The sequence below is a fragment of the Erpetoichthys calabaricus genome, chromosome 4, assembly GCF_900747795.2.
Source record: "Erpetoichthys calabaricus chromosome 4, fErpCal1.3, whole genome shotgun sequence".
Classification (NCBI taxonomy): Eukaryota; Metazoa; Chordata; class Cladistia; order Polypteriformes; family Polypteridae; genus Erpetoichthys; species Erpetoichthys calabaricus.
Genome location: NC_041397.2, coordinates 262,939,765 through 262,953,841, shown reverse-complemented (window position 1 = coordinate 262,953,841; position 14,077 = coordinate 262,939,765).

Sequence of the window (14,077 nt, the reverse complement as noted above, 5' to 3'; positions counted from 1 at the left end):
TCCACCACTGAGGAGCCAACACTGCAAAGAGTCTTGATGCATGTTGTCCTCTTCTTTTAAGTAAGGGTGGTTCGAGATGAGCAGTGCTTTGATGTTCTGAGACAGCGAGAAGTGACACGCTGCTTAACCAGTGTTGATATGTAAGGTGGTGCAGTTCCAGTTTTGGCCTTAAAGGCAAGGGTTAGGGTTTTGAACCTGATGCGGCAGCCACAGGGACCAGTGCAGTTCTGCAGCAGAGGTGTAGCGTGTGAGAATTTGGGAATATTAAAAATGAGTCTTGCAGCTGCATTCTGGATCAATTGACAGTTATGATTCCACTCAAAGCAGTGCAGTATTTACAACTTCACCTAGGGCAGCGCTGACTCTGAGTGCATCTGAACCCAACTGTTTGGAAAGAAAGTAAAACAAACGAAAGATTAAAAGTCATTGGAGCTATTTTTAAGGTCTTGGCAATGTAAAGAGATGGCACCATAACTATATTCTGTGCACATTATATATCGTATCATTAAGGATGTTTTTGCCATGATAACATTTGCTGTAAACTGTTGTTGACAAGGAGCACAAATCTAACATGTCTGTGCAGAGAAGAATCTTGTGATGTAATTATTTAGGGATTGATACTATAATGGAAGGCAAAGGGGGCTTTGCATAAGAGGATATTATTTGCACTGACCAGTGGTTTGCAGTATGGATTCTCACCAGATGCATTACTCCCTGCCACTTACTGTATGTTATTCAGGCTTCTGCAAGATTGGAATTCTCAAGTGCAGCAGTTACTAGGATCTCCAGGGTTCTATGGGGCATTCTTGTTCCCAGAAATGGAGTGCTCATAAAAACTCCTTCTGATCTCTGATGCTTTTGGAACTTAGAATCAGGAGTCGAGGAAGTGTGATCAGTGTGGCTGCTGAGCGAGGAAAGCTAGGTAGTAAGTAGTACTGTTGTTTCTATTGTTGTGGGAATGTGGACTGGCAATGCCATAAGTTATTTAGAGGGCTGGCATTGTGCAGGTCCAGAGAAGCTTAAGTTTTCTTTATTTTACTACTATGGTGTGTTTCTGTTACTCTTTTTATGCTTTCTTAGTGTTATTATGGATTTGGATGGGAATTGCCTAACAAGTACTCCTTAACAACATAAATATTAAACTGCATATACACACACACAGTCATATAAGTTTACTGGATAATTAAAAAAGAATAATACCACATAAAGTAAAGCATCTCTATCTAGAAACAATGGATATTCACTAAACGTAACTGAATAAGCAAGCACCTTCTAACTTTGAATTGTCTTTCACATTCTTCTTATTAAATAACTAAACACAACATTGAAATTGAACATGCAATAATATACCATTAATTTCCAAGCAATATTTTTACTTTTTTTCATCACTCCACTCATTTCACACCTACTTAATCCATTTAAAATCCTTAAAATTTTGGTACAAGGGAGGAATCAACCTTGGGTGGGACTCTGGAATGTTTTATTATATCTAAAGTGGAGAATATTGCCTAAATGTTTCCTTTTTACCTTTCCCTAGTTTTGGTGATATGTGACAAAGACCCCAATCCTTAACAATTATTAACTTCTCTGACTTGTAACATGGAAAATCATATCAGTACATTAGATTCATTTTTTTGTACATCATTATTTTATTTTTGGTTTATCTATGTTTAAAGTCAATAGAATTGAAAATATGGGGGTGTTACCTGCAGCCTATTGTGTTTGCTTAAATTTTCTTATAGGTCTGTGGAACTTATTTGCCTTGCAGGTGTTTGTTTTGCATTTGAATGACCTGAAAAGCAATGAGCATTTGGACATGTGCTAGAATAGTCTTTTCTGGCTCAATGACTGAAAAATGAATTGCTTATTTATTACCTTTCAAGGAACCTATTAATTCTAAAAGGTGCCTTCACTTTGGGGTCTGGAAGGAATTTGACCTAAGTGTTCAAACGAAGGTTATTTGAAATCTTTCATTGGTTATAACTAAAGCACATCCCTAATAATTCAATTAACATGCTAATTGAACTGTAATGAACTGGCTACCCACAGACACTTACCAGAATAATTTAAAGTTACCAATTAACTTGACAGAACACTTTTGGAGTGCTGAAAGAAAGTGGCATCTCATTCCAACAAACTGAGAACATGCAAGCTCCAAACACTAGGCATGCTGACTCTGAAATGATCACGGTGTGGCAGTGCCAAGTTTCCCTTCTGCAGCTACTTACACTCATATATTTTTCACTGTGAATTTGATCGGTTATTTTTATAGGATGAAATTGTGTGTAGAGGAATCCTTGTGAGTAACATAAAATACCAAGTGTATCCCGGTACCCAGCCGGGATGCCTGGAAGGACCGGAAAAGGGACTACGCCTCCTCCGGACCACGAGAGGGCAGCTGCCCTGGTTGGTATGGGGACCATGGGAACAAAACATGGAAGCTCAACCCTATAGGAGCCCGTGGTCACCACCAGGGGGCGCCCAGATGCCTATGAAGCCCTGAACGTCAACACTTCCGCCACACCCGGAGGTGGTGGTGGAAGGTAAACCAGGGACACCTGGAGTGCTTCCGGGTGCTCGTGCAGCACTTCCCACGCCAGGAAGCAGGAACTCATCAGGAAGCACCTGGAGCACGTCCGGGTGGACTTAAAAGGGGCCGCCTCCCTCCATTCATCAGCTGGAGTCGGGTGGAAGAGGACAAAGCTCAGAGGAGAGGAGTGAAGGCGGTGAAGGAAGGCAATAAACTGAAGAGGCCTGGACTGAGGGAGTGTGGTGCAGGGGCACCGGGTTGTGTGTGAGTATTGTAAATAGTTGAAGATGTACAATAAACGTACGTGTGTGTTTTGAACCATCAGTGTCTGCCTGTCTGTGTTGAGGCTGGTTACCACACAATGTATGGTGTTTATTTCATTGTTGTTGTACAAGTTAACCACATTAAGGTTTTCAGTTGTGAAAAACCAAATGCAGAGCTGCCTACCTCAGACCAAAGAAAGGGATAATTAGGGTCAAACGTCTGAACAATCAGGCCTGATCTGGGCGATCCTCTGCTCAATGTAGATCTAAAAGTGAACACACAAGTTTTAGTGGCACAATATGTCAAGAACCACTAGATATATTTTTCATTTTGAGGAGGTTTCCATGTTGATTGATTATGTTTGAATATTAGTTTATATTTTCAATACATATTTTTCACATTACAGTTTCTGATTTTCTTTTAATTCTCTGTTCACAGTTTCTGTTCACACACTGCATACTACTAACATCGGTGGGATTGTCTCATGAGTTGCCACTGTCGCTATGAATCTAGAATCATTGCAACATTCAATCACATTTGTAAGGTGTAAGATGTCCCTGTATTCATGTTTTATTGGAGCAAACCACTCATGCACTTCACATTTGAAGACAAAATACCTGTAAATAATAAGTAATAAAAATAAGAATCTTATATAAATGGTGTAATCTGGACGCCGTATAGCACCCGACCTGGCACAGACTGACACAGAGGCATGTACAAAATAAACACAGGCTTTATTATTCTTCAACTTTGGGACACGTCTTCCCCGTGCCACACAGCCCAACACAGTCCCAAAGCACAATTATAACACCACCAAAACTCTCTTCTCCTTTACCATCACTCCTCCTCTAGCTTAGTCCTCCTCCTCCCAACTCTGGCTCTCGAGTGGAGGTGGCTGGCCCTTTTTATAGCCCACCCGGAAGCGTTCCAGGTACTTGACCACCTGGTCCTAATTACACTTCCGGGTGGGGCTGAAGATTCGTCCAGCTGGCTGTTGACTCCATGCAGCTCCCTCTAGCGGCCATCTGAGCTCCTAACCAGGCTGTGGAAGACTCCATCTCCCATGGAGCCATCCGAAAGGTTGGGGGATCACCATCCGCCAGGGAGGCTCACACCAAGCGTCCCGGGGGAGGTATTGAGCTGCCCATGGTTGCTCCCCGGAACAAATGCAGGAGGGGCATCCCTGCCGGGCATGGGACCCGGCTGTCCATCACAATGGATAAGTGTAAATTAATTTTGTGACTGATATAATTCTGAAATTCTTGGCATTATAATTAACCCCAAAATGAGCAAGACCAAAACCTTAAAAAAAATCTTACCAAACCTAAATAATTCAAAATACTACTTTCATAATAAAAACTACAAAATCCAAAATTCAAAAACAAAGGAAGCAGAAAAATAAAGAGCACTAAATAATACAATAAGCAGCAAGCCAAAACTTCTAAGCCACAAGTCTTCAAAAGTCAACATTTAAAAATCTTACACATGAAAAGAAAAAGTCAAAACAAGAAAACTTAAAAAACTAGATGGTCAGAAGAATGCAGATTTAGAAATTTCCCAAACAAGAGACTATTAAATCCATCAAGCCCACTTGCTTAGCTAATAGCTAAGCTGTCCAAATATCTCGTCCAGATACTTCTGAAAGGTTTGTCAAGGTTTATTCTTCAACTACACATATCTAGATTCAAATAACTCTAACACTAAAGAAGTTCTTCCAGGTCCTAAATGCACCTCCACTTAATTTCCACCACTGCCCTTGAGTATGTGATTCATCCTTAAGTTGAAAGAATTTGACTAAATATATTTTATCAATGCCTTTGAGGGTTTTGAAGATCTTAGAGTGTCTCCTCTGCTGAAGACAAAACAGGTTTAATTCTGTCATGTTCTTACGTCCTAAGAATCACTTGGATGCTCTCTTCTGCATGGCTTCAAGTGCAGCTATTTATGTATTGAACTGTGGTGACCAGAACTGCACACAGTACACCAGATGAAGTCTCACTAGTGCATTATATAGTCTGAACTTAATGTCCCTTACTTTACATTCAACAGTATAACCTTTTATTTGTCTTTTTAATTGCTTCTGCACATTGCTTAGATAACTTTTAAATCCTTATAAGAGGTTGCTTTCTTTAGGACAGTGTCTCCCATCTTGTATTTATAATTGGCCTTCCTTTGCCTATGTGTAGCACTTTGCATTTTTCTGTGTTATACTGCACTTTCCAAGTGTTCATCCAGTTCTGAAACTTGTTCAGGTCTTCTTGAATTGTTTTGCTACCTCCTCAGTGTCTGTTATTCTTCCAATTTTAGTATATTCTAATAATTTCACAAGTTTAACAACTATACTGAAATCTATGTGTTTAATGTAAATCAGAAAAAGGACAGACTCCCAGGATTTCCACTGATGACCTCACTCCATGTGGAGCATTCTCCTCTTATCTGCACTCTTTGTCTTCTGCCAGTTAACCAATTTGAGATTCAGTTTTGTAGGTTTCAAGCTGTTTCTAATTTCAAAGGAAGGAAAATACAAAAGAGTGAAAGAACAAAGTAGAAAGCTACAAATGCCACAGCAGTGAGACTGAGACAGTAGGTGTCTTACTGTCTATAAAACTCTCAAGTAACTTAACCCTAGCACCTGAGAACTCTATGTGCCAATATATTTCAAACAGGTGTCACACACGTGCGCTTGGGAAGCAGTCAAAGAGTTCAAATTGGGGCAATGAGATGCAAGACCAGGGGATGGTGCTGAGTATTAATGCCTCTTCTCCCCTCCTACAGAACTTCCAAGGAAAAGACCACATAAAGCGGCCACTTCCACCTGTTCCTGACCTCACTTCTGGTCCCTGCTGATGACATCACTACCAACACCCACAGATGACCTCACGCCACTTCCTTCCCACAAACACGCTCTTCGTCTTCCTCTGCTATAAAGGCTATTTTTTCCCTTCCAGTCACTCCCATTTTGGACCTCGATATCAGTCAATAAGACTACACTTTGTCTGCATAATATACGGGGTGGACCCCAACTCTTTTTTGATTTACTTTATTTACACAAAGGAATGGTTGTCTAAATTACTAAAACAGAAACAGAACTGCATAACATCATTCTGGACCAAATCTTTAAATGCCTTTCAGACAGTCTTGGTGTCACACTCCCTCCTAATCCACTAGCAGCTGTGTTTGGTGGACTCCCAGATGGGCTTAAAGTGGAGAAGGACAAACAAACTGTAATTGCCTTTACTTCACTATTGGCACGTAGACTTATCCTGCTCAACTGGAAGAATCCTAACTCCTCTTTTAAGTCAGTGGGTAACTGATGTTATATACCATTTGAAATTGGAAAAAATCAAATTCTCACTTAGAGGATCTGTGCAGAACTTTTTCAAAACCTGGCAGGATCTAATCAAAATATTTTAGAATAAGCTCTTAAAGCACTGAGGAAGCAGATTCTCTCCCCTTTTTTATTTTATTGATTTTATTGAAATCACACAACATTCCATACAAATAAATAAATTTTTTCAAACATAACAAATCAGCCCCCCACCCCTAAGAAAGAGAGCTAGCCAGCAGAGTAAAACTTAAGCTAGTAAAAAAGATAAATGGAGAAAAAAAAGAAACAGAACTGCAACAAGGGGCTGAAAAAAAAATGAAACAAACCTAAAACAAAGAAAAAGTAAAGGGCAATTTATAACAGAAATCCTAACACTTTCTAGTATAATTCCTTGATTTTTCTATTAGATATCTGACCACAAGTTTGCCTTGTGGTTTTGAACAAATCTCTGCCACTCATAACACAAAGTGATCTAAGGATGGTTCTCATGTATTCAAATTTTTACAGTTACACTATTGTAAGGTTGTAGGACTCCATTCATTGCACAGTCAATGTCGTATTTTCCAAATGTATAAAGTTAAGGATGCTATCCATTTTGTAGGATAGGTGTAGGTAAAAGCCTTTCTCTCATCTCCTGTAACTGTTACACCTGGAAGTTTTTACGGACACACAGGTCAATAGAAGCACTTTTTGTGCTGACCTAAACACTTATATGTTTGGAAAAAAGCTAACAACGCACATCAGAGTAAAATTCATCCATAGAAACCACAAAACAGTTTTGCTGATTTTGCCTTTATTCATATTTATTTTCTGTCATTTTGTGTATTGTGTTGATTATTATTTATATATTTTGATATTTGTGTATTTTTATTGTTATTACAAATATATCGCACTGTGTTATTTTGGATGATGTTTCAGTTATTCAAGCTGCAATTTCTCGGTTACCATGTTGGATGCTATCATGTGACAACTGTAAAGTGATGCATAATGTCATCACACATCATTTTTTAGATGTGTTTTTTGATTTTTTTTCTAGTTTTAGATAATTTAACACATCATTTTGCAATAGACTTATGACAGGTCATTTACGATTCTTCCAGTTAAGTAAAATCAGTCGGAGTGCTAACAGTGTAATATAGAAAAGCACTGGGATAGAACATCATGGCGGTGCAGACACACGCAGCGGCTCAGTGGCTCTCGGCTTTTGGTTTCATTTAATTTGTAATTAAGTTTTTACTGTTAGTTAAACCACTCAAAGCGTTAACCCAGTATGGAAGGGTTGATTTAATTAATATAGGGAAGTGGTTTGAGCTCCATGCATCCCCAAGGCTGGACTTTATTCCACCAGAGGTACAGCGGACTACTGAGGCTTTTACCATCCCCTCTCTGTGGCTGAGACTGCGGAGGAGACACCATAAACAAAAGTGGGGCAGAAGGAGCGGCCTACATGCTAGGCTACATGCTAACCCATACAGACTGGCTCTTCCCAGTCTCTTCCTCACTAATGCTAGGTCTCTCTCCAATAAGATGGACGAGATTTGGCTGAGAATCATCTCACGTAGGGTGGACAGCTGTGTGGCAATGATTACTGAGACCTGGCTGGGTAATAACATTCCAGACGCTGTGGTGGAGCTAGAGGGCGCGCTCTGTTCCGAGCAGACAGGACTGCAGCTTCCGCTAAATGTAAAGGTGGAAGGCTGGCGCTGTACATTAATAAATCCTGGTACAAACAGCTACAAGTACAGCTAAAAACATTATTGGAACATACTGTTCCCTCGACTTGGAATATCTGGCAGTGAAATGCAGACCATTCAAGACGGTAAGAGAGTTCTCCTCCATCCTGATAGTGGCTGTTTATATCCCACCACGAGCTAACGCTAAATTAGCATTGGAAGAGCTGTACTGCCTGATTAGCAGACAAATGAATGCCAATCCAGACGTGGCTGTGATTGTGGCTGGTGACTTTAATCATGTAGAATTAAAAGCAGTGCTTCCCAAATTTCTAGTATTTATAAACTTTCCAACTAGAGACAATAGCATTCTGGATCAAGTTTATTGCAACATCCCAGGAGCCCCAGTCTATACTCCCATGATCTGTAAGATGAAACCGAACACCAGAACAGTACAGGTATGGACTGAGGCGGCATCTTCAGCATTACAGGACTGTTTTGAGCATACTGACTGGGGAGTGTTCAAAGAGGGCTCAGATCTAGAGGGATATACATCATCTGTCCTATCCTATGTGCAGTTCTTTACTGATGCTGTCCTGCCCACGAAGACCTTTAGGGTGTTTCCAAATCAGAAGCTGTGGCTAGACAGTATGGTGAGGCCCTGCTTAAAGCCCGGGACGCTGCATATAGGTCAGGCGACAGGCTGGCATATAGCAAAGCCCAAAAGAACTAAAAAAAGGAATAAACCTGGCAAAATACACATACAAACAGCGTATCGAGGAGTATTTTGATAATAACGAACCACGGAACATGTGGAGAGGCTTAAAGACCATAACGGATTATAAGCGCAGCGATCAGCAGGTCACCTATGACCCTAGTCTCCCTGACACCTTGAACAGTTTCTTTGCATGCTTTGATGCATCTAGCAGCAGGGAGACTGTACATCTCCCTTGGCTGGAGGAGCAGCATCAGCCTCTAGTCCTGCAACTACACCAAGTGAGGTCCACCCTGAGGAGGATCAACACCAACAGGGCTGCAGGACCAGATAAGGTGTCGGGTAAAACACTGAAAATATGTGCTGATCAATTGGCAGGAGTCTTTCTGGACGTTTTCAACTTTTCTCTACAACTTGCAATGGTCCCTGTCTGCCTCAAATCCTCCACTATTGTGCCAGTGACTAAAAAATCAGCGGTCACCTACCTTAATGATTACCGCCCTATGGCTCTGATCCCAGTAATAATGAAGTGCTTTGAGAGAATCCTCCTAAAGTACATAAAGGATGCCATCCCTGCTGGATTTGACAACCATCAGTTCTCTTACAGGAGGAACAGATCTACAGAGGATGCCGTCTCAATAATACTTCACACAGACCTGACTCATCTGCAGTGCCCTAACACTTATGTTAGGATGCTATTCATTGATTTTAGTTCAGCGTTTAACACCATAATCCAGGACAAGCTGGTACAAAAGCTTCATAATCTGGGTCTGTTCACATTGTTGTGTCTCTGGATCAGGGACTTTCTCACCAACATGCCTCATGTGGTTAGAATTGGAGATCGTACATCAGCCACACTGGTTCTGAACACAGGCATGCCACAGGGTTGTGTGCTCAGCCCAGCACTCTTCACGTTATTTATGCACGATTGCTCTGCCAAACCATGCCACAAATATGGTTGTGAAGTTTGCGGATGATACGAATGTGGTGGGTCTCATATCAGACAATGATGAGACTCACTACAGAGAGGAGATACAATACCTAGCACTATGGTGCTCAGCCAACAACCTCATCTTGAACAGCAGCAAGACCAAAGAAGTCATTGTGGACTATAAGAGGTCCAGAAGAAGAGAACATGCTCCTATATTCATACATGAGGAGGCTGTAATGTGTGTGGACAATATCAAGTTCTGACCTGGTCTTTGAACACATCTCACCTGGTAAAGAATGCCCAACAAAGACTCTTCTTCTCAGGAAGATGAGACGTGCTGGATTCTCCTCTCGGCTGCTCACAAACTTCTATAGAACCTCTATAGAAAGCATTCTCTGTCACAGTATGACAGTGTGGTATGGCAGCTACACAGCACAGAACAGGAAGGACTTGGCACGGGTGGTGAGAACAGCACATGGGATCGTGGAAGTCCTCTCCTAGACCTGGACTCTGTATATGCTGGAAGGGTGCAGAAGAGGGCCAAATGTATAGCTGCGGATCTCACCCATCCGAGAAATGGACTGTTTGTACCACTGCCTTCGGGAAAGTGGTACAGAAACATAAAAATACGTACCAACAGACTGAATGACAGCTTTTTCCCCAGAACTGTGAAGTCCATCTGCCCCTGCTGATACACACACATACATCTACCCCTAACCTGTCCCCCTATAGACATGCACATGCACTTTCCCTCGTAATCAAACACACATACTCGTATTCCTGGCCTGCAGACACATGCATACAGATCACTGGTCTCTGCAGGCGTAGTACCTCAGGAAAAGTCTGGACTTGATGATGTTTTATTGCTGCTGTCTTTTAAACTTATTGTTTATTTTATTATTTATAGTGTATTATGTATTTTAAGTGTTCTGCCTTGAGGCCGAGTCCTACCAACAAAAACTTTTGTTATGTGTATGCTTAACAACAATAAAGAATTCTATCTATCTATCTATCTATCTATCTATCTATCTATCTATCTATCTATCTATCTATCTATCTATCTATCTATCTATCTATCTATCTATCTATCTATCTATCTATCTATCTATTGTATTGCTAAATAGTCTAATTCTGCCTGATGTTACACTGCTGTAAAAGAATTAAGAGTAATTGTAAATCCAGCAATATCCAGGGGATAGGCAAATGTCTTCCCACAAAGATCCTCTTGGAAGTTGATCATGGAACAGCTGCTGTAAAGCGACGTCACACTAAACAAGTGTCCCTACATTTTAATTGTAGCTTTCATTACTTACTCTGAAGAAAATCACAGAGTTGTAGACAGTCACAGCATGTGCCATCACATATTTAGTGTTACACTAACAGCGACTCTTGACTCCGTCATAGCGTTTTTAACAGCCCTTACAACTCTCCATGACTTGCTAGAACATAATCAAACTGTCAGGTTATAGGATTGGGGTATTCTGTCCATGAAAGCAAACATTGAGTGAGTGCTTAACCAGAAGTACAATATATCTACAGTACCCACAAGCACACACGAGCAATGGTGACATAATGGAAGGGAAAAAGCAAAAGGAAAGCTTTAGACTGTGCAAATGCAAGAAATGATTAGTAAACTTTGGAGGGAGCACGCATGTCTGTTCAATAATTTATACTTTTTACTTCTGTGTAATGTTCATCTTTTATGCGGGTGGCTCTCTATTAATTGGATGTCAAGATAACATGATCTCATGGTTCAATATAAAAATTGGAACTATGATAAAATGCTATGAGGGAATCAGGTAATCAGTCACCCTTGGTGATTCCTGGTCATATAATTTGACACTGCAGTTGTTAAATAAGACATGCTTTCTGAATGGAAGTCTGCACCCTGTAGTAGAAAAATTCCTGTACATCTTGGTATGCCTTTAAGACAAAGAGTTTCAGCTTACTATCCAATCTACATCTCCATTGTTTGGTCATGCACACTGAATAATACCACAAGAATGAAAGTTTACATACAAAAAGCCAATATGTGGTTCCCGAGTAGGATGGCAGAATCTTTGTGACAGAAGTGAAGTTTCACAGTACAAGGGGTCATTTAAGTAGGATCATCCATCTCTGGATTTACTCTGGATTGACTAAGGTGTTTGGATATCTAGTAAGTGTCTTCCTGGGCATTTCTCTGTTGGAGACAAAGCAATGTCACCTTCAAAAAATGATCTGCTGCCAAACTTTGCTGAAGAAATTATATGCCTTGGCAGGCCTGGAGTATCTGGACAAGTGGCTTTACAGTCTATCAGAGAGGATTCTTAATTAATCTAATATTAAACATGTTAATTAACCTATATCAGTTTATAAGGACAGGAAGTAAAATAATCATATATACAGTGTAACATGATATAAAAAAACACAGCTAAAGAGTTGGGGTACCACCTTGGTATCCATGTATAATTTGACTGGTTTTGAGGAAATAAACACAGAATTACTTTACAGTATTTAGTTTATTGTTATAGACATGAGTCCAAAACAAAACTAAAGTAGGCATTTGTTTTTCCAGGTTATGAAGAAAGCCGGTAGGAAGAGGTGGATACAGAAGGATGGACACCGGAGATGATGTAAGTGACAGAAGAGCCGTCATTCACCTGGTTTACAGAGGAAGACAGAGAGAAAGGATCAGAAAACAGTGCCAAACCTTGGCTCGGTGGATAACTGTATTCACTAGTGCCCTTAAGCTGTTGCTTAATTATGCAACATTAAAACAATGACCTTTAAAAAATACTGTATTATAGGACTTGGTGAGGACCAGATGATCTTTAGTTATGTCTTGATATGTTAAACCATAGAACCCAAAGAGTGTGTATATATGTTTTCATCCACTGTGTATTTTTTCATGTAAAAGTGTTCTTTTTAGATGCTCTGTCATATAATTTGTGAAGATGCTATTGTGATAGTTATGTCTGTCTGCCTGTCCATCTGTCTGCCCACAAGAAACAACTCAGCCCTCTATGGACCAATTTTGTTCGAATGTGGAAAACTTATTCTTCAAGGAAATTTATTGAGACAGTTCAATTTCTACTTTGGCAGCAGTTATACCAACTTGTATTTTGTAGATTTTCTACTTTTTCATCTCCAATAACCGCTACTCACTGCAAACAGATCCCCAATACAAGTTAAAGAAACACCAGTGGACTGCATATGAGGTTAAGAACATGGTGTCACTGGTGGATTGTCTGCATACATGTGACAACAACCTCTCTTGGCAAGATAAGTTCAGATATAGCTGCAAGCATCTCCCACATCCCACTGCTTTAAGTCATAACAGGTAGTTAAATGATTTTACTAACCATAAAAGTATAAAATGCAAGCAAGACAAACAAAGGATTAACTATGAAGTGCCCTGTGGCATACAAGCAGTTGTCCACAGAGCAACATTTAGTTACTACTGTTAACTTACACAAAACCAAGCTCAAGGCTCCATTATCTGCAGATTATAACAATTCTGTATTTCGCTTTTACTACAATTTGCTACAATGACCAGACGTTCAGATGACAGGGACAGTCCCAATTTCAGGCTATGCGTAAATAACTGAAGAATATCAAAATGTCTTTGTTTTAACAGACTGTCCATTTAACAAAACATTGTTCCTCCGAAACATCCTCACAATATAAGCTGCTAAAAAAATTAAAGGAACACTTTGAAAACACATCAATCTCAATGGGAAAATAAATCATACTGGATATCTATACTGATATGGACTGGGTAATTGTTTAGGAACGAAAGGATGCCACATCATTTGATGGAAATGAAAATTACCAACCTACGGAGGGCTGAATTCAAAGACGCCCTGAAAATCAAATTGAAAAAAATGAAGTGCAGGATAGTCCATTTTGCCAAAATTTCATTGCAGCAACTCCATATCGTACTCAGTAGTTTGTTTGGCCCTCATGTGCTTGTATGCATGCCTGTCAACGTCATGGCATGTTCCTAATGAGACAAGGGATGGTGTCCTGGGGGATCTCCTCCCAGATCATGGACCAGGGCATCACTGAGCTCCTGGACAGTCTGAGGTGCAACCGATGGACCGAAACATAATGGCCCAGAGGTATTCTATTGGATTTAGGTCAGGTGAGCGTGGGGGCCAGTCAATGGTATCAATTCCTTCATCCTCCAGGAACTGCCTGTATACTCTCGCCACATGAGGCCGGGACCCACTCCACCAGCATAGGGTCTAACAATGTGTCCAAGGATTTCATCCCAAACCTAATGGCAGTCAAGGTGCCGTTGTCTAGCCTATAGAGGTCTGTGCTTCCCCCCATGGATATGCCTCCCCAGACCATCACTGACCCATCACCAAACCAGTCATGCTGAACGATGTTACAGGCAGCATAATGTTCTCCATAGCTTCTCCAAACCCTTTCACATCTGTCACATATGCTCAGGGTGAACCTGGTCTCATCTGTGAAAAGTACAGGGCCCCAGTGGTGGACCTGCCAATTCTTGTATTCTATGGCAAAGACCAGTTGAGCTCCATGGTGCCGGGCAGTGAGCACAGGGCCCACTAGAGGACATTGAGCTCTCAGGCCACCCTCTTGAAGTTTGTTTCTGATTGTTTGGTCAGAGACAGTCACACCAGTGGCC